This window comes from Balaenoptera musculus, chromosome 6, assembly GCF_009873245.2.
Source record: "Balaenoptera musculus isolate JJ_BM4_2016_0621 chromosome 6, mBalMus1.pri.v3, whole genome shotgun sequence".
Lineage (NCBI taxonomy): Eukaryota > Metazoa > Chordata > Mammalia > Artiodactyla > Balaenopteridae > Balaenoptera > Balaenoptera musculus.
The window spans coordinates 86,902,478-86,923,665 of record NC_045790.1 but is presented as its reverse complement, the minus strand read 5'-3'; positions in this window follow the sequence as shown (position 1 = coordinate 86,923,665).

The window sequence follows — 21,188 nt, the reverse complement described above, 5'->3', positions numbered from 1 at the left end:
GCAACGATTAATGAGAAGCTAAGACAGCAATTTGAAATTAACAGGAGACTGAAAAAGATAGCAAAAGAATTTAAACAAACAAACAAAAAAAATCCTATACTACAATATAATGTCCTTAGAAGTAGTAAATAGCAGAAAGTATAACAATAATGGGGTAACTGACTTGCACACAAAAATTCTATTAAAATTCTGAAGGAAAGAATAAATGAATGGCATGAATGAAAGGAACATAATTGATAAACAAAAAATACAGTGGTTTAAGACTTAATGCACTTCACCCACATGCGGTTCATGATAGGGCTCCTGATGCGTGGGAGACTTTTCACATGGTCATAGTCTTGATTACCTTTTTTTGCTTCACTCCCATTATGTGATTAAGGGAATCCCACTCATTAAGAGCTGTTCTCCTTGGTCCGCTATATAATCCTCGGGGGATTAAAGACAGGAGAAGAAGAATCCTACACTGATTGTTACCTATACCTCACAGTAACTCTGACGTTACTTTTGCACCATTTTTCTGCCCAGAAGGAGCAGCAGCATGCAGTGGTCTTCCCATGGCAATGTGCTAGAGAGAAAAGCTGTCCCATTCTTTGACCATGATGGTGAACTTCTGCTACCAGAGGTTGCTGCTTTCCCTCAATCTTAGGCCACTCTCTGTACCCATTTTGAGTTCTTTATCAGCTTTTATTTGACTTTCATTCATTCAGTCATTCACTTATATCTCCAGATGTGAGCTTGAACTGAGAATCAGCAGTTGAGATTAGTCTCCATCTTTCCATTTTGTCTGGTTTCACACATATTTCAAGTTGAATAAATAAGGTTATTTGGGGGCAAAGCAAGAAATGAAACTAGAAGATCAAAATATGCATAGGCACAGTTTATAACTAGATGTAAGGAGAACATCGTTACATCTAGTTATAAAAGTCAAAGATAGTCAGAGACAGAAATGCCCTACACTGAAATGTAGTAATCCATATCACTTGACATGCTCACATAGATGTTCCAAGGAATACTTAAGAGACATATTTTAGAGATGATTCATGTTGAAAATGTCTCAAGGATTCTGTTATTCTAGATATATCATTAGATTTCCAAACATATTACATGGTATTTAATCTTGGTATCAATAAAATCACACCTTTACCTTTTTCTCTACAAAATGTATTTCCAATGTTTATGTATGTTTTTGATTTAACCTTCTTTATCCCAAGACTGAGTCACACAATTCAGTGTTCTGTCACTTTTACCCTTGCTACACACCATGAAATTTCTTTCTTTTATTATTGCTAACTATAAGAATTGCAAGTATAATTACCATGGCAACTATTTCCTTTTGCATGCAAGAACTTAGGAAATGTAAAACATGTAGCACATAACTTTTTGAAAACCATAAAATTAATTCTTAAACAGATTCAGCACCTTGAGATTTCCTATTATTTTTCTCTCCTACTACCTCAGTCTGTTAAGAAAACTAGGAGTCACTTTCCAGATATACTTCTCTTATACTTACCCATAGGAATATTTTTCATTCATAACATATTATACTTTGTTTCCACAGGCAATTTTATTTTTATAATGCATTAGGCTCCAGATTAGGCTGAGTGCAGGAGTTCTGTTTGAATCATTTAACAAGGAGAGGCTTGAAATGGAAGCTATGCTTTCCTAGAAGTTATTAGATTTCTCCAGATGCCACATTGAATGATGACCAAAACCCAGAATTCCTCCTCTGGTGCACTTACTAATGAATTATTGTCCAATGGATAAATAAAATTGATCTGACAAAGCATGATGTAAAAATACTAAAATAATGAAAGAATACCATGGGAGATAGAAGGCAGATAGGCAGGTAGGTAGGTAGGTAGGTAGGTAGGTATGTCAGTAGATAGATAGATAGATAGATAGATGGATATTCCTCATTAGTGATCTTTTGAGCAATTTGTTATAACAATTATCTCTCCCCTCTCATTTTTACAGAGAATGATCCAGATTTTACCAAGTTATTCCTTCACTACTTGACAAAGATATATATTGCAAAGGGAATTTGAATAACACCTTTTTCAGAATTGCATTCATATTTTCCCTGAACTATCACTTTTTTGAAGAGTCCAAATTTTGTGTAAAAAAATAATGCATATCCACAAAACTTTCATGTAAGTTTTGGATACTTATGGGCTTTAGGTTAATACCTGCTTCCTTGTAGGTAAACTTTTTTGTATACTTCATGAAGAAACTTTAGAGAACTTTACTGTGTAAACCCACAGAGTAATGGTTTTGGGTTTTTGCCATCTCTTGTGAAACTGACCCCTAAGACCGTATTAATAATGCTTTATTCTCTTAACCATCCTTCATTTCCCTCCTTTTCAAAGTCAGCTTCATATGGACCCCATTTTTGTCACTTATGTGGTTTCATCAGGTTTCAAGTACCATTACAAGATGACAGTCACCTTTTCTACAGAAATAACTTAAATTCCCTTAACCTGAAGTACCAAAATTCAATAATAAGTGACTTTTCATCAAACCTTTGTGACAATGTCTGGCATGAAACATGTTTTGAGAAAAAGGATATAACTATTTAGCATCTTGTAGTACTTGGAAAACCTAGATTATCAAAGTTATATAGAACCTTAAAACAAAAGAAAAATAATTGAAGCAACTTTCAACTTTATAAAAGCAAAAAAATGCAGAAGAAATGCGTGTTCCCTTATTCGGCAAACACAATAAGGAAAAAATGCAAAATCCAGTCTATTAGTGTCTATTAGTTATATGTAGGGGTGTGTATGTGCATTTATGGATAGTTTTGGCATTAACTCTCAATCCATCAGTACCTTGGTAATCCATCAGTACTGTTGGTAATGTTATTTCTCTATTCTTCTCAGATAATCCCTTGATTTTAGCCATAATAGAATTTAAATTGTTACCTAATTTCTTCCACCAAATTAAATTTGGTATAGACTTAAAGTTAAAAATGTAAAATTATAAAACTGTGAACAAGATAGAAAATGATGTAGGTGAGTAATGATATAATATCAGGTATAGGGTAGTATATTGAAATTAACAATACACTTTTTTTGTCAATCATTTCCTCTCCATTCCTATACTACATCTTTATAAAGGAACCAGATTCTATCTCACAGGAATTTAGTATTTAGATTAAGAGACTCAAGATAGTCTATGTTGGACACTTGTACATGGAAATTATTTAAAATCATAATTAGCGAAGCTATGTTATTTCAGTATACTTTCAGAAACAGACCAAACTCATCTACTCCAAAGAAGAGAGTGAAAAAAAGGATAAGCTCAGATACTGAGTGGAGATGAAAGTCTGTATAACGCTAGATTGATGCATACCCTCAGTTCTCAACATTCTATTTCCTGATTCAGAGACTCATAGATTCTTGGTACGTTTCTTTCCTTGGGTTCTGAGAGAGATCTCTAAATCCTTCCAATAATTCTTATTTTTATTGACATAAAGTAATTTGAATATATGTCTATTTTAAAATATTTCTTGACAAAGATAGACTAGACTTTCTTAAAATACCTCTAAAGGAAATGTTTAATTGATCAAAAGATTCAGCTACATTAAAATTATGAAATTTTCACATGAGAAATATACTAATTTTATTTCATTAGAGTCCTGTCAATTGCTCAAACTGAATTTTGGGGATAAAGGATTTTCATCTGAAGAGAATGGATTTTCCTGCTTTTAATAATCCTGGAAAATAGGACAGAATATGAGGCAAACATTTGGATGACGAGAGTAGACATTTTCTCCTATACCAAGTTCAGGTTTTATGGAAGTATAAAGTCATAAGAAATTCCAAAGGAGAGAGAGTGAAATGTTCCTGAATACATATATCAAAATAGAAATTAGAAATTAGTTGTACTACTGTTCTTTTCTTTCCTCTAGTATCACTGGCAGAAGCAATTTCTGGCAGCATCACCAAATCAGTAAATCAGAAAAGCATCCTATTTTTTTAAAAAATGCTAAATTTGAGTTAGTGTTGAATGAGTAGCCCAGTAGAATTTAAGATGCCATCTTCCTGGTGAGAACCATAAGGAACCATGCCATTTATTCAAGATAGGAATAGAGCAGGGGAGATAGCAGGGGTCACCAGCAGAGAGTTACTGAGCTTGCAAAGTGAATTTCTTTATGGGAACAATCAACAGTAATGATGGTGTCATGGCCAGAGGAGAGGTGGAAAAAAATTTTTTCTGGAGTACATTTTTCAGAATTAATGTATTCTACCACCAAACTTTCCTCTTCCACAGGATTATGACCAGTAAGCATTACATGCATAGATCACTAGTTATGGAAAACAAGTATCAATTTTAATTAATTTGGCAAGAATTTTATGAAAAAATGTGGATAGAGAACATGACAAAGGCTGATGTCAAAAGAGAAGCTTCCTTCTTTTTACCTCAAACCCAAACTTCACAACCCCTTTCTACCCAAGCTTTGTGTTCACTTAACCACTAGCCTCTTTTCTGCAGCAGTTTAAGATTGAGTCATCTTCCAAGGGAATTGATTCTCATTAAGCACTTCCGTAGTTACAGAGCAGCAATATTATATTTACAAGAAACAGAGATATATAAGCAGATGTTCAATAGTGCAGCATTTATTCTGTAAGTGTAATTCAGTTACAATTTTCACATTCCCTAAGCTCATAATTTACAAAGTGTGTTCTATGCTCTTCCTCACAATTTTTATCCTCCTTCATATTTTTCATAAACTAGGCCTTGATTAAACTTCACTGCTCCAAAAACAACTAGAATCTTTTTTTCCTCTTTTCATGTTGCAGCCCTAAATAACAGACCCCTAGCATTTCATGAGAGAACGAATAAAAGGGAAAACAATCTAGAAAATTAATTTAAATTTATCAATACCTAATACTTCAAAAGGAATCTGACACAATAGACCTGCTGTACCTTTTCTACTCCTTAATGCCTGAAGCCAATTGTGACATGTGATTTGAGATACAACTAACTTGGCCCTAGAAAATGCCTGGATTCTCAAAATAAAACTTTGAGATTTCTGGGAAAAAAAAGTCCCTCTTTATTCTAATTTCTCCAGGAGAGAATTTATTTATCTCAGGAAAGTAAACTATGCATTGCTATCCATAAATAGATCTTTGCCCTTTGACCTTTCAGATAAGCACATTTTGATTCCCACTGTGAATTCCTATTCTTTTTAACCCCAGTTGTGATCCTGTGACTGAACACAGCAGTCAAAATTATGTTAATCTTAACTGTGTATAAGCAAGGAGAGAAAATGATTAAATGATTAAAATAACTGTACAAAATTTGATTAACAGAGTCCTTAATCTTCCCATGTGACATTTAGGTACCAAATATTAAAAGTATTGCATATACTTATTGGACTTTAGCCATAGCACATCTGTGTTAAGGGTACAGGGTGTTCTGCTTATTCTCTCTTCTCTTTAGGATTTGTTGAATGTATAGTGTACACACACACACACACACACAAACACACACAGTTGTGTGTTTATGCACATATATATATATGTGTGTTTAATTTGAGCAATCTTCCTGTATCACCAGTGAAACACTCTGGCAGAACCTGCAGTGAGAAATACATCCTGTGCCATAGACTAAAATAGGACAACCTCAAGTTTTCCTGAGCCAAAATTGTTGCCATCAGAACCTAGTGTTAAAGAAGTGTAGCATATTACTAAAAGTCAGAGAAAAGCCTAGTTTTTTGTTGGGTTTTGTTTTTAGTTACTAATTGTTAGAATTAACTATACATTTTACCAGCTTTCTTTCTCATCATTTCTTATTTTCATAATTCTTCGTTGATTAATTTATTGTTGTGCAAAAATACATTTAATAGTATTTCAGTCTTAGAAGGTCATTGTGTGGTAAACTTTGCTTGCATTTCTGAAAATGTTTTTATTCTACCCTCCCTGTATATGAGGAGGTTGAGTATGAGGTTGGTTGAGTATAAAAGTCTAGGTTCTGACAATTTTGGTTAATACTTCTTCCTTGACCGCTGTGATTCCCCTAGATGATAAGTCTGATGTCAATTAGTTTTTTATTCCTTTGTAGATACTCCTGTGATGCTATTGTGTTTGTTATGACTGGAGCTGTTTATTCTCTCTGGAAACATTTTATATTGCGTTCTGTCCTTTTTACTTTCTTTTTATAACTTACCGTGATATTCCTTAAATTGTACACTTTTATATGAAATATATCATAAAGACAAATATATGAAACATATATGTGATGCATAAGGGATAAGAATAAAATAAAGACCCATGAGCTTGCCAATCAGCTTCAGCAGAACTTTCCCGTCCTCATGGAGTCCCTGGTGGCCTTTTCCTGACTACAACCCACCCTTCTCCCTCTCAGAGGCCTCCTAGCCTCAATTTTGTTTATTTCTTTTACTTGTCTTTCTTTAGCATTTCATCACGTGTGTGAATTCCTAAAAATTATAAGGTGGGTGTTTTTGCCATTTAAATACATGATATCATTCTGTAATTTATTGGGCTTTCATATTTCTTTCTCTTAAATTGCCTCTCTAAGCATGTGTCCATTTATCTTCTGGATACTTTGTGATTTTATCCTAAATTTTGCAGTCATATATGTTGAAAATACCATTGATTACCTTATGTCACTGTCATATGACACTGCCATAATTATGGCATCTTTAAAAATAATACTTGATAGTTATCTGGCTGATAAGTCTTGTTCTTCAGGAGTTCCTTGACTATTTTTGGCCCTTTGCTCAACCACTTAAATATTGTACTATTAATTTTGACCAAATCCTATTGGGATTTTGATTGAAATTAAATTGAATTTATATTTCATTTTTGATAAATGTGGCATCTTGTGTTTTCTAATTTATGTGATATCTCTTGATTTATTATCTCCTTTAATATGTCAGTAAATTTTATGTATAGCAAACATATATATTGCATATAAAATATACAAATTTTGTTATGGATAAATATTATAAATATATATACATTTTTTTCTGTAAAAATGTTGCCCACAATTTCTTAGATTTTACCTCTTAAGTATGTTAGAATTTTTTGTGCTATGTTAAGTGATATGTTTTAATTAGATATTCAAAATGCTTATAGCTGTAATATGAAAGTGTAATTAAATTTCCAATATTAATTTTGTATACAGACATTCTACTATGTTCCATTATGAATTTTAACAATATGCTTGTAAATTATTTTCTCTACATCATCTGTAAAAATAAAGGATCTGACTTGACTTTTCCTATCCCCTTATCTATTTTCTTTACTTGACTTATTGCACCAGTCAGTTACTTAAGCAAAATTTGAAATAACTCCAGTAAGAACAGATGCCTTTTATTTGTTTCTGGTCATAAAATAAACACTTTAAATGTTGCACATTATGTGTAATGTTTGCTTTAAGTTTTATAATAGTTAAGGATTATCAGGTTAACATTCCATTTTCTGCTTGTTGGGGTAAGATTTTTTTTTAAATAATCTTTTTTTGTGTGTAACTTTTGGGATGATTACTTATTTTGTCATATACAAGTTAATTTGTTTATGTTATTTTATTTTTTTTTAATCTTTATTGGAGTATAATTGCTTTACAATGTTGTGTTAGTTTCTGCTGTACAACAAAGTGAATCAGCTATATGTATACGTATATCCCCATATCCCCTCCCTCTTGAGCCTCCCTCCCACCCTCCCTATCCCACCCTCCCTATCCCACCCCTCTAGGCTGTCACAAAGCATCGAGCTGATCTCCCTGTGCTATGCAGCAGCTTCCCACTAGCCATCCATTTTACGTTTGGTAGTGTATACATATCAATTCTACTCAAAAATAATACATTCCTGAGAATTTGCTGGTGGCCCAATGGTTAGGATGCGACATTTTTCAGTGCCCTGGGCCCAGGTTTGATCCCTGGTCAGGGAACTAAGATTCCACAAGCCGTGCAGCATAGCCCAAAACAAACAAACAAACAAACAAAAAAATACATTCCTGCAATAAGTTCAAATTGTTCAAGATGTATTATCACCTTTATTTATTCTTGATTTGGTTTGAGTATATTGGTTTTAAGATATTTGTACCTATGTTTACGTGTGAGAATTGTTTGTAATTAATTTAGATTTAAGATTGTCTAAAAGAGTTGATACCAACGTTATGAGATTTGGTTAAAGTGATGTGAATGTGTTTGTTCTCTTTCCATTCTTTGTCCTAGTTGTGTTAAATTTGATTTTATTTTTCCCTCGATTGTTAGTAGGTAAAAACTTCTTGCACCTGCTTGGACCGGATCTTTTTCGTGGGACGATTTGTAAAAACCATTTTGGCTTTTGTAATGGTCACAGTAATATTTAGGTTTTTGGTACTGAGTCAGCTTTGAAAAATAGTATGCTTTCTTGAAAGTGTAAGTTTTCAGATTTATTGAGATAAAGATTCCAATTTTCTATCTGTTATTTTCTAAATGTTGCTGTCCTCTGTTTTCATACATGTTTTACTTTTCTGATCTGGTCTATTTTTTGCCTTCTCTCTTACTTCTTAATTTAATTTTTAAATTTGAAAGGCTATGAATTAGTTGTTTTTCCAAAAAGCTCACTTTTGTTGCTACATTGATCTTCCCTTTTTGTTCATTTCCTATTTTTATAATTTTCCCTTTTCTCTTTTGATATTTAATTTCATTCTACTTTAGTTTTTCTAATTTGAAGTCCATTATAGAAAGTTCTCTACTGTAATTTTAATTAGATACACAGATTTTATTACACTACAGTTTTGTTATTACTTTTTATTTCTGCTTTTATTAAAGCTGTTTTATTCCTTGAGTTACTTAGGAATGTTCATTAATTTCCAAATAATTGAAATGTTGGAATGTTCCTAAATATTGTGTGTTCTTAATTTTTAAATTAATTAATTTGTGGACAGTGATTTTTGAGACTTACCTTAGAGCCTCGAATGAGATAAATTTTTATGAGTGGACCTTGCATGCTGGGGAAATGGTATATATTTTCTTTGTTATTAACTGCAAAGTTACATATTTGTCCAGTATATTCAGGTGTTATGTTAAGTTTTCAAAATTCTTACTGATGTTTAATGTCTATCACTAACAGAGAGAGATGAGTTAACTTCTCCTGGTAGGATGAGTTAAATTTTCCCAATAGTAGATCTGTCTCCATTTAATTGTTCAATTTTTGCTTTATAGCTTTGAGATGATAGTATTGGGTGCATAAAAGATTAGAATCATATTTTCCAGGTGAACTGAAACATGTTATTGGTAGTGACTCTCATTTCAAAGCTTTTATTTTCTCAATTAGTGATTCTTCTGATTTATTTTAAAATATGAATACCAGTGATCTTTTGGTATTACCCTACAGTTTTTTTAATCTGTTATTGTTGTATGATTAGTTTCTATTGATACTGAAAATACCTGTAATAAGGTGCTTATTGCTTAGTGTGAAATGTACTATTTATATTAGTATGTAGATATACTGTATCTGTCTTTTATTATTTTTGGAATATTTCTTTACATCAAACTACACTTGACAATTGTAGGGAAAAACAATGCACTACTGGGATTAAGATGTGTCTCTCTTGTTCTCTGAGAATTCAAGGTCCTAATTTTGCTAGATAGAGCAAACTACCCAAAGGCATTGCCCTGTCTTTGCCAGCTGGTAACAATTGTTATAAATATAGAGAAAAAATGGGGATTGGAGAGAGAGAGATAGGCAGACAGACAGACAGACAGACAGACACACACACACACACAAATTTAAAAGTTTGTCAAACTTCCCAGTTTGTCGCTTACACTGAATTTTCCTTACACAAACAGGGGTCCTGAGAATAATAACTATATTACAAAACACATGTGATTAAATCTACCACATCATGGACTTCTAAAGAAGTAAATGGATAGTACTTAAACAATTATTATTCTGAGTAGTTACATCTTATTTTGGAGGGAGAGGTTATCTAATCTGTAAGTGCTTATTACTAGCTTACTAGAAATTTCTCTAGAAAAGCCTTCACCTTTGCCAGGATTTACCCCCAGATTCAGTGATTGCTATCTGCTTTTTACATTAACAATACTTGATACCTCATGGAAATGAGATTGGGTAAGTATATACCAAGTACTGATATATATTTTAAATATATATGTAATAGTATTTTTAATTTGAACATTTTTATTTTATTATTTTATTATTATTGATGTTTCTGATATGGAATGTGGACCATAGATTTCTTAAATTTTTTCTACTATTCAGATAATAAATAAAGGAAAAAAATGGGCTCTTCAACCAACTATATTATCGTGCTTATTCACACTTTGAATATGTGAAATGACATTTTTCAAATGTAATGATATAGACTTTTTAATGATTCACATTAAGTTCAATATTGAATATACGTAGAAGAAATATTTTGTTATTTTATCATCAACTGTAGTCTTTTGACAGTTTAATACTTACTGAATAGTATAGTAATATGTGGTATGGAGTATTAAAGTTAAGACTAACAATCAAGTCTAAGTAATATCTGTTTTTTCTCTGCATGACTTAAGTCCTACCAGGAAGCACAAATAAAATTTAATTTGTACTTGGGTGGATAGGGGGGATTCGTGCATTTATTTTCTTTTAGGAAATGTGATTGTATATGCAATTCAAGAATGGCTGAAAGTATGAGTCAGTCCTTTTCCATTAGTGAAGGATAAATTCTGACAATTGCCTAGTAATAAAATATAGATTTAGTAATATCCTTGGCTGCTTCTAGTTACTCTAGAATATACAGGAAGATATTTATAGGGAAAATGATGTGAATACCTCCTACTATAAATAGTTACATAAATTAATTACAATCATAATGGAAAATATATTAACATTTTCCATGTAAGTTCACTATTTTAAATTCACTTTTGTACAGCTATAATAAGAAATGTTCCTTAATCTACAAAACTGAACTTATGATCATTTAAAGAGATTTTAACTTGTTACAAAAGTAAATGCATAGTTCACAAAGATTGGATGGAGGATGTTTTGATGATATTTGAATGCCCAGCAGACAAGGATCACATATGAGCTAAGTGATGGTCTCACATACATCATCCCACCATTAAACATTATTAAAATTCAGCAAAATTAAAATTCAGTACATACCATAGACCTTGAACAATAAAACCTTGAAAAATCTTCATTGCCAAAGTTCTGTTGTACTTCTAGTAGGACCTTTATAAATTTCCTTTTTCTGTGTATCTTTTCTCCTTAGTTTTCGCATGCTCATGTTCTCAATTATCTCTATGCTGTTTAGCATTGTCTTTTCTTAGAACATTCTGTAAATGATAAAATAGTGTAGAAACATGATTAATATTTGTTGCTGGGGATAAACTCATAGCCAGTGTCAATGGAAGAAAAATTTACATTTCCAAAACTACACCTGTATTTCCAAATTTAGAACTTATACCTGGGGTGTTTACTATTACTTCACTCTTCCTAAATTTTGTCTCCACTTTCAAATGTTCTTGATCATAACAGTGTTTATTTAGTACAAACTTCATTTCAATTTATTGAAAAGAAAATAAATTACTGACTGTAGGACTTAAAATTCAAAACCCATTGTATTCCAATAATTATTCTCTATGAAAAAAATATGACATACCTAATGAAAGTCAGTGGATTTAGAACATGGACCAGTAAACATACATATAAAAAAAAATTAATAGCCTTGTCATAGGATACCCATGAGTGGTGAATATTTTATAGATATCTGCAAAAATTCGCAAAATATCTTCTCTGGTGAAATGTCTATTTAGGTCTGCTCGTTTATTGCTTTTTATTATTATTATTATTGATTTGTATGAGCTGTTTGTATATTTTGGCTATTAACCCCTTGTTGGTAACATCATTTGCAAATATTTTCTCCCATTCTGTAAGTTGTCTTTTCATTTTGTTGATGGTTTCCTTTGTTGTGCAAAAGCTTTTGAGTTTGATTAAGTCCCATTTGTTTATTTTTGCTTTTATTTCTTTTGCCTTGGGAGACTGATCTAAGAAAATACCTCTATGATTTATGTCAGAGAATGTTTTGCCTATGTTCTCATCTGGGAGTTTTATCGTGTCATGACTTATGTTTAGGTGTTTAAATCATTTTGAGTTTATTTTTTTATGTGGTGTGAGGGAGTGTTCTAATTTCATTTCTTTACATATAGCTGTCCAACTTTCCTAACACCACTTTTTGAAGAGACTGTCTTTTCTCCATTGTATATTCTTGCCTCCTTTGTCATAGATTAATTGACCTTAGGTGTGTGTGTTTATTTTGGGGCTCTCTCTTCTGTTCCGTTGATCTATATGTCTATTTTTGTGCCAGTACCATGCTGTTTTCATTACTGTAGCTTTGTAGTATGGTCTGAAGTCTGGAAGGGTTATGCTTCCATCTTTGTTCTTTTTCTTCAGGATTGCTTTGGCAATTCTGGGCTATTTGTGGCTCCATATAAATTTTATTTTATTATTTTTAAAATATTTATTTATTTATTTATTTTTGGCTGTGTTGGGTCTTTGTTGCTGTGTGCATGCTTTCTCTAGTTGTGGCAAGCAGGGGCTACCCTTCATTGCGGTGCACAGGCTTCCCATTGCTGTGGCATCCCTTGTTGTGGAGCATGGGCTCTAGGCACACAGGCTTCAGTAGTTGTGGCACACGAGCTCAGTAGTTGTGGCTCGCGGCCTCTAGAGCGCAGGCTCAGTAGTTGTGGCACATGGGCTTAGTTGCTCCACAGCATGTGGAATCTTCCTGGGCCAAGGATTGAACCCGTGTCCCCTGCATTGGCAGGTGGATTCTTAACCATTGTGCCACTAGGGAAGTCCCGACATAAAATTCTAAATTTTAGAATTATTTGTTCTTGTTTTGTGAAAAATGTCATGGGTATTTTGATAGGGATTGCCTTAAATCTGTAGATTGCTTTGGGTAGTCTGGCCATTTTAACAATATTAATTCTTCCAATCCGGGAGCATGGGATATCTTGCCATTTCTTTGAATCATCTTCAGTTTCCTTTATCAATGTTTTATAGTTTTCAGCATATACTTCTTTAACCTCCTTGGATAAATTTATTCCTAGGTATTTCAGATTTTTTGACGTGATTTTAAATGGGATTTTTTTCTTCCTCTACCTGATATTTCATTATTAGTATAAAGAAATGCAAAAGATTTCTGTATATTAATCATATATCCTGCTACCTTGCTGAATTCCTTTATTAGTTCTAATAGCTTTTGTGTGGACATTTTAGGGTTCTTTATATTGAGTATCATATCATCAGTCCAACTGATATATTGTGTCATTTAGAACCTTTGTTACATTATTGATTTTCTATCTGGATGATCTGTCCATTGATCTCAGTGAGATGTTAAAATTTCCTACTACTGTTGTGTTATTTTTAATTTCTCCTTTTATGTCTGTTCACATTTGTTTTCTATATTTAGGAGCTCCTATATTGTGTGCCTGTATGTTAATGTGTATAAAATCCTCTTTTTGTATTGATCCCTTTATCATTATATAGTGTCCTGCTTTGTCCTTCTTTATGGCCTTTGTTTTACAGTCCATTTTGTCTGATACGTGTTTTGCTACCCCTGCTTTTCTGTCATTTCCATCGGCATGAAATATCTTTTTCCATTCCCTTACTTTCAGTCTCTGTGTATCTTTTGCTCTGAAATGAGTCTCTTGCAGGCAGCATATTGTAGGTTCTTGTTTTCTCTGTGTCTTTTGATAAGAGCATTTAGTCCATTGACATTTAAAGTAATTATTGATAGGTATGTACTTATTGCCATTTTAAACCTGGTGTTCCCGTTGTTTTTGTGGTTCTTCTTTGTTCATTTCTTCTTGTTTTTGTTTTTCCTTTTGTGGTTTGATGATTTTCTTTTGTAATATAGTTTTCAGTTTCTTTCATTTGGGTTTTTGTGAATCTATAGTATGTTTTTGATTTGTGGATACTATGGCATTCAAGTACAATATGTTGACCCATAACTATATCTACTTGCTTTAAACTGATAGTCATTCAAGATCAAACAAAGTATAAAAGATTTACATTTTTATACTCCCTTTCCCCATATTTTGATGTTCTATTTTATATCTTACTACTTATCCTTTTACTGTTATAGTTATAATCACTTTTACAATTTTTTATTGTTTTTTAATCTATGTACTGACTTATTTAAATGATCTCCAATCCTTTTATGTACTTGCCTTTCCTATCGTGATTTTCCCTTTCCTATAGATTCTTGCGTCGTTTCTATTTATACAAGACCTTTCATTATTTCTTTAGGGTGGGTTTGGTATTGCTGGATTCTTTTAGTTTGCCTGTCTTAGAAATTCTTTATCTGTACTTCTATTGTAAATGATAATCTTGCTGGGTAGGGTATCCTAGGTTTCAGGTTTTTCCCTTTCAGGACTTTAACTATATCATTCCATTCCCTTCTGGTCCACACAGTTTATGCAAAGAAATTAGCTGATAGCCTTATGGGGGTTCCCTTGTAACTGACTTTTTTTTTTATCTTGCTGCCTTTAGAATCCTCTCTTTTTCTTTAGCTTTTGCCATTTTAATTATGATATGTCTTGGTGTGAGTCTGTTTAGGTTCATCTTGTTTAGGACCCTCTGTGCTTTCATTTGTCTTTCTATCTGCTGTTCTGATTGGGTGATTTCCATTATTCTCTCTTCCAGATCACTTATTCATTTTTCTCTGTTATTAATCTGCTGTTCATTGTTTCTAGATTGGTTTTTATCTCATCTATTGAATTGTCTATTTTTGATTGCTTCATCTTTATAGTTTCTAATTACTTGTTACAGTGATCTGCATTTCTATCTATAATCTTTTTTAATTTCTTAAGCATTTTTTTAATAATGGGTCTCAATAGTGTCAGGGACAGGTGTCTCTGACATAGCTACCTAAACTCTCCTCTGGGCTGAGGCCGAGCTTCTCCAAGAATGGCAATGAGTCACCAAACGGCCTCCTTTAGCATTTTTATTACCTCCTTTTTGAACTCAGGGTCTAGTAGACTGGTGAAGACTGTTTCATTATTTGATCTTTCAGGGGATTTTTCTTATTTTTTTTAATTTGGTGTAGTTTTTCTGCCTTTTCATTTTACTTATATTACTTATTTTTCTCTTTCTCCATGAATTTAGGAGAAACAGTTATCTACTGTGGTCTTGAAGGGGTGTTTTTATGTGAGAGCATCCCTGTATAGACTGTGTGTGTCCAATATTTTTGATGCAGGGGCTCATTTTGGTACGGACACCTGTGTTTCCTCAGGGTGTGCTGTCCATTATCCCCTTGATAGAGGGTGTGGTTGGCGCTGATATACCTAGAGCCTGTGCAGGATATGAGTCAGGGCTTCCTCTCTGCTCCATGTCTGTCATTGTCCTGTTGGGGACAAGGTCTGCTCCCCAGTTGTTGGATTAGAAGCTTTGAGGGTCAAGTTCAATCAAGCTTTGTTGCCCATGAGTGCATACCTTTGCCCCAAAGGAGGTGATTGCTAATGCAGATGAGGCCTGCGGTCACAGAGGACCTATAAGCCGCCTCTGTAGGTGTCCATGGTTCTGCTCAGAAGCAGCCCAAGGTTGCATCCATTTCTCTCTTGTTTTCATCCCAGATCTAGTTAGTGCAAAGCTGTCCTGTGTAGTAGTCTGCAGCTGGGGCTGGAGGTTGGGAGTTGTGGCTGTACAGGAATTGAGGTGACTGCACTGCTGCCTGAGATCTTGGCTGCCTCTGTGGCAGTCTTCTCCCAGGACCTGTCTGCCTCAGATCCAGCACTAAGCTGCAGTGTGGAATGGGCAGAGCTTGGGCACTCTCACTGGGAGACAAACTGCTGTGTACTTCTGAGCGTGCTGACAATGGCTGTCGCCATCCCAATGGGACCACACCCCAGATCCTCCAGGCTGTCTCTCTGTAGCTAAATGAGTCCTATCCCAGAAAATCTTTGCCCCAGATTTACTGGTTAGCCTTTGCATACTGTTGTGCCACCATCCCCCTCTTTGCACACACTGACAATGGCCAGTTTTGGTTGTATAGGAGTTCTGCCAGTTTCCAGTTAGTTTTCCATGAGAATTGTTCCACATGTATTTATACATATAGATATATGTATCTATATGTATAAATACATATATATTTTTTTTTTACTGTGATTGCATTGAAATGGAAATAAGTACAGGTAGATTAGCTGTAGCGGTTTAGACAGAACCTGATGATACTTTCAACTCATATGTATTATTGGAGATGAGAACTGAGGACTACTTAGGAATAACCACAGAACTTGAAATCAATTTGAACTGCAACAGTACAAGTTGAGATATTTAATACTGTACTTATTCTTGGAGTATGCAGTTCAAATCGTGTCCCAGGGTAAATGGTGATATTTTCCTCATTAAGGTATTATGACAGATGAATTATACTTTTTTGCCCACTTGACTTAATGATTATTTTTTCTCTAAGGCTTTTTTTTTCAGTTTTATTGAGATATAATTGACAAATAAAATTACACATCATGGTGATTTGATATACACATACATTGTGAAAGGATTCCTCCCATGAGTTAATTAACATATCCACAGTTGTTAACACTGTATTGTTTAATGAAATTTACTAAGAGAACTTAAATATTATCACCACCTCCGGCAAGAAAAATTACTCTTCTCCCAACATTGGCAGTATGACTAAGCATTGACACTATTGAACACTGTCTTTCTTTGATCCCTTTTGTATCTTCCGGTTAATATTATGAGTATTTTTTGTGTATCAGTGAGAAAAAATTAGCATGTTTACTTGAAACATGTAGCAGAATGACAAAGGTAACTCCTATAACTGCTGTGCCTTTGAAGTTTATCCCAGTCTTATTCATAACATTAATTGGATTATTCACCCATTAACCAAAGGCACCTCACATGCTGTGCATTTTGAAAGGTCAAATCTGTGGGAAAATTTATTAAAGAAATCTCACTCAGCGCTGATATTAATAAAAATAGTCTCCACGTTAAAGCAGGGTGGCAAATACATGGCCTACATGCTCTCCCTCTGTCCTTTCGTTTCCGTGTCTGGGATGCTAATTGATAAAGATATGATTTCCTACTGAGCCTTTTGCGAATCCTCATCAACAAAACACTCTATGCAGCCAGTTGATCAGAGCTGGCATGAGAGTTGGAACTCATTTGTCATCCCCATTTTAACACTAAGTAAATCCTTTGTTACCCCCAAATAATCACTTTAAGTGCATATTTACTTAGGTTTTTCTCCCACCACAAATATGGTTTTCCGGTTTTTGTCAACAAGATCTGCTGCTCCTTATCTTTTCAGCTCACCTTAGCTCACAGGCAACTGAGGATGTTTCCAGCAAACTGACAGTCCTGCCTTAAGCACCAGAGTCTCTTATTCTCTGCCTCAGAACTTTCTGTGTCACTACAGGTGCTTCCTAAGCAGGGACAACCCAGAACTGTGGGAAGGTTCTCAGTCTGTATTGCAATACTCAGTGAAGAGCAATCCATTTCTCCCAGTGGGAGAGGAGCGTCAGCATAAATGCCCTGGCCTTGCCATTCCACAGTAGGAAGGTTCTGATGTGTGTTCTCTGTGGCTTCTCAGAAGATCCACAGGGGGAATGAGTGATTATCTGCTCATTAGTGTTTTGCTTCCCTGATTCACTTTTCTCATTCTTCATTTGTGCTTCCTAGGGTCACCGAAGTCCTCATGTCAGGGTCTGCTTTTAGAACTAAAGCTAAAATGCTGTCTTTTGTCTTCATGTTATGTAAAACATTGGTTCACAAACTGCAGTCAGTGAAGTTTCTCCTGATGATCCACGGGCTGAGCTGTGAGCTCTGACTCACCACTCCACAGCCGATCCAGTAAAACCATTTTTCCTTCCTCTATGGAAAGTCCCACAGGAGAACTACCTTAGAGCACTGTAGGTCAGAAATCCAACACGGGTCTCACTGGCTAAAATCAACATGTCAGCACAGCAGCTTTCTTTTTCTGGAGCTTCTAGAGGATAATCTGTTTCCTTGCCTTTTCCAGTTTCTGGAATTGGCCACTACTTGCCATCTGTATCGCTATAGATGTATTTTTGATGTGTTTGTTGTGGAGAGGTGAGCTCCACGTCCTCCTACCCTGCCATATTAATCCCCCTCCTTTTTACTAATGATCTTTATTTCTGTATTAGAATTATTGATAATAGTGGTTTTATTAAAATTAGAGAAAACCAGTAGTATCTAAGAATATATAATTTCAGAAAATTAGTGTATATTTTATATTGGGCTTAATGTGATGTTTGCTCTCTCTTACATAAAACATTTCTTACAAAGAATTAAAGTCAATCAGTTATTTCATCTTTAATGACACTCACTTTTAACATTTTTTTCTTACGTGCTCTGTGATGTTGACAATGTTACATTAACACAGATGGACACACATACGCACACATTCATAGGAGAAAAAAAAACTCAAACCAAAAACACCTTGTAAATATTCATACCATTGCAGGTGCTGAAGCATATTGTGGAATATTTATAGAATTCTATAATATCAAACATGACTAAATGATGATTTATTGTACTATCTTAACTTTCCATATAAGGAGGCCAGAGAACTTACATATTTCTTTCAGGACATATACATTTCTAAAGACAAGATTTTTTTTTTTTCTTAAATGGTATTGCTTCTGTGATTTTAGTCACACTGAAAATCTTTAACCATCACTGCAAGCCATTGCAATGATTTAATCATATATCCACTGATCAACAAACTTACAAAAGTAGCAATTCTTTAACATCTGTATTTCAGTTTTATAGCTGTAAGCTTTACCCAGGGAAAATTAATCAGTAAAAGAGGGAAAATTAATCAGTAAATGAGGAAAAATATCTTCCACATATAAATTGTGTGATGAAAGGTCTAAATTGAGAATTGAAACATATGGCAAGATTATTGGGTAGAAGGTTGTCCTGTACATGGAGCTCTCCCTTCAAATTGATCTCCTGGCCTGTTTCACCTCCCGTTTGGCCTTAGTAGGAGACCAGGCGAATAAGGGTTAGAGAAACAACCTATAGTTAAACAACCAATCATCTCTGCTGCTGCTTATTGTTAGGAATAAAGAAAAAGTTAGCAAATAACTAAAAGTTAGAAAACTGGATATTACCTAGAGACATGTATAATTCTCATTGACTGAATGATTTTCTTAATATTTTATTATAATTTTTTTATTTTAATGACCGAAAGCCTTTTTTTGCATATGAGTTACAGTTTTAAATTTTTTCTTTAATCATTTTCATATATTTCTAACAGTCAGAGCTCATAGCCCACATTTAGGTCATAAAATATAGCTTTAGAAAAAACCCAAGAGCCTCTGCCATAGGTCAAAGTCTAAACTGATAAGTAAATTCATTTTTAGGTGATACTAGTAGTCCTTATGGAAGAATTAATAAGTACATAGGTTAGAAATCAGAGCTACATGTAAAGACTGAAAAAACTGTGCCTGTATGTTTTTTCCCCCCACTGTATTTGAAGGGGGTAAAATCCTTAATTGCCCTTATGTAGTGCAAACATTTTTTAAAATTCTACTTTGTTGTGCCAGTCTATAAACAGGAAGGGTATGAAGTTAGGTAACATAACTTCTAAGTTAAGCTAACCATTTGAGAGGGAGTATAGTTACATTGAGAGGAATCTTATCAAATGAGATTAAGCCATATCCTTGTGAGCAAAATAGCAATTGAAGAATTAGTCTGACTTTGCTAAGACTTGTATGTTTCAGTTTAGGATTTTGGAGAAACCTACCCCAAGTAAGTCATTTCAGTTAGGTGCTCCAAACTGACATATTCATTTACCTGACATGTGATTTGAGTGTATACTACATGTCTGAGATAGTTTTGTACGCTGAAGATACAGCAGTAAATAAGTCACATAATTTCTTTCCCTGGTGGAGTTTTTATTCTTGTTGGGGAGATAGGCAACATGCAATAAATGATTTTGACTAGAGAGATAGGTAAATAGATTAAAGATAAATTAGATTAGAAAACAGATAAGATAGATTGATTGATTGATAGATATAGACAGAAAACAGGTGGTTGTGTATGTTACACAGAAGAATAAAGCATGTTAGCGGATAGAAGCAGCTGGGTGATAGGAAAGTGAATGACAAAAGGATGGGCAGAGAAACATGTTTGGATCAAAATGGATCACAGACCTAAATGTAAAATGCAGAACTCTGAATGTCTTAGAATATAATATGAGAGAAAATCTAAATGATCTTGGGTTTGGTGGTAACTTTTTAGATACAAAACCAAAGAAATTCATGAAAGAATTGATAAGCCAGACTTCATTAAAACAAAATAAAAAACTCTGCTTTGTGTAAGCATTGACTAGAGAATAAAAAGACAAGCCACAGACCGGGAGAAAATATTTGAAAAAGACGTATCTGATAAAGGACTCTTATCCAAAATATTCACGGAACTCTTAAAAATCAACAATAATATTGTAAACAAAGAATCTGGTTAAAAAATGAGTCAAAACCTTAACAGACACCTCACCAAAGAAGATAAACGGATTGCAAATAAGCATATGAAAGTGTGCGCCACCTATGTGAAAGTGTGCACCACCTATGTGTCTTGGAAGAAATGCAAATCAAAATGAGATACCACACCAATTAGAATGGCCAAAATCCAAAACACTGATAATGCCAAATCTGGGAAGGGTGTAGAGCAACAGGAACTCTCATTCATTGCTGGTGGGACTGCAAAATTGTTCAGCCCACTATAAAAGACAGTTTGAAGGTTTCTTTTGTGTGTGTGTGTGTTTATGAGCAAGTGTGTGTGTAATATCTATATGTGTATATATATATAATATATAATACAATATATACATATATATATATACACACACACACCTTTTTTGACATACAAAAAGCTGTACATATTTAATGTATACACCTTGATGACTTCATGAGTTTGGAGATAAGTATACACCTGTGAAACCATCACCACAATCTATGCCATAAACCTATTCATAACCTCCAAAAGCTTCCTCCCACCTTCTTTATATATTGTTACCATTTTTATATGATAAAAAACAGATCTACCCTCTTAGCAAATTTCTAAGTATATAATATAGTATTGTTACAAAACTAAACATATTCTTATCATACAATGCAGCAATTGTGCTCCATGGTATTTACCCGAAGGGGTTGAAAATTTATGTCCATGAAAATA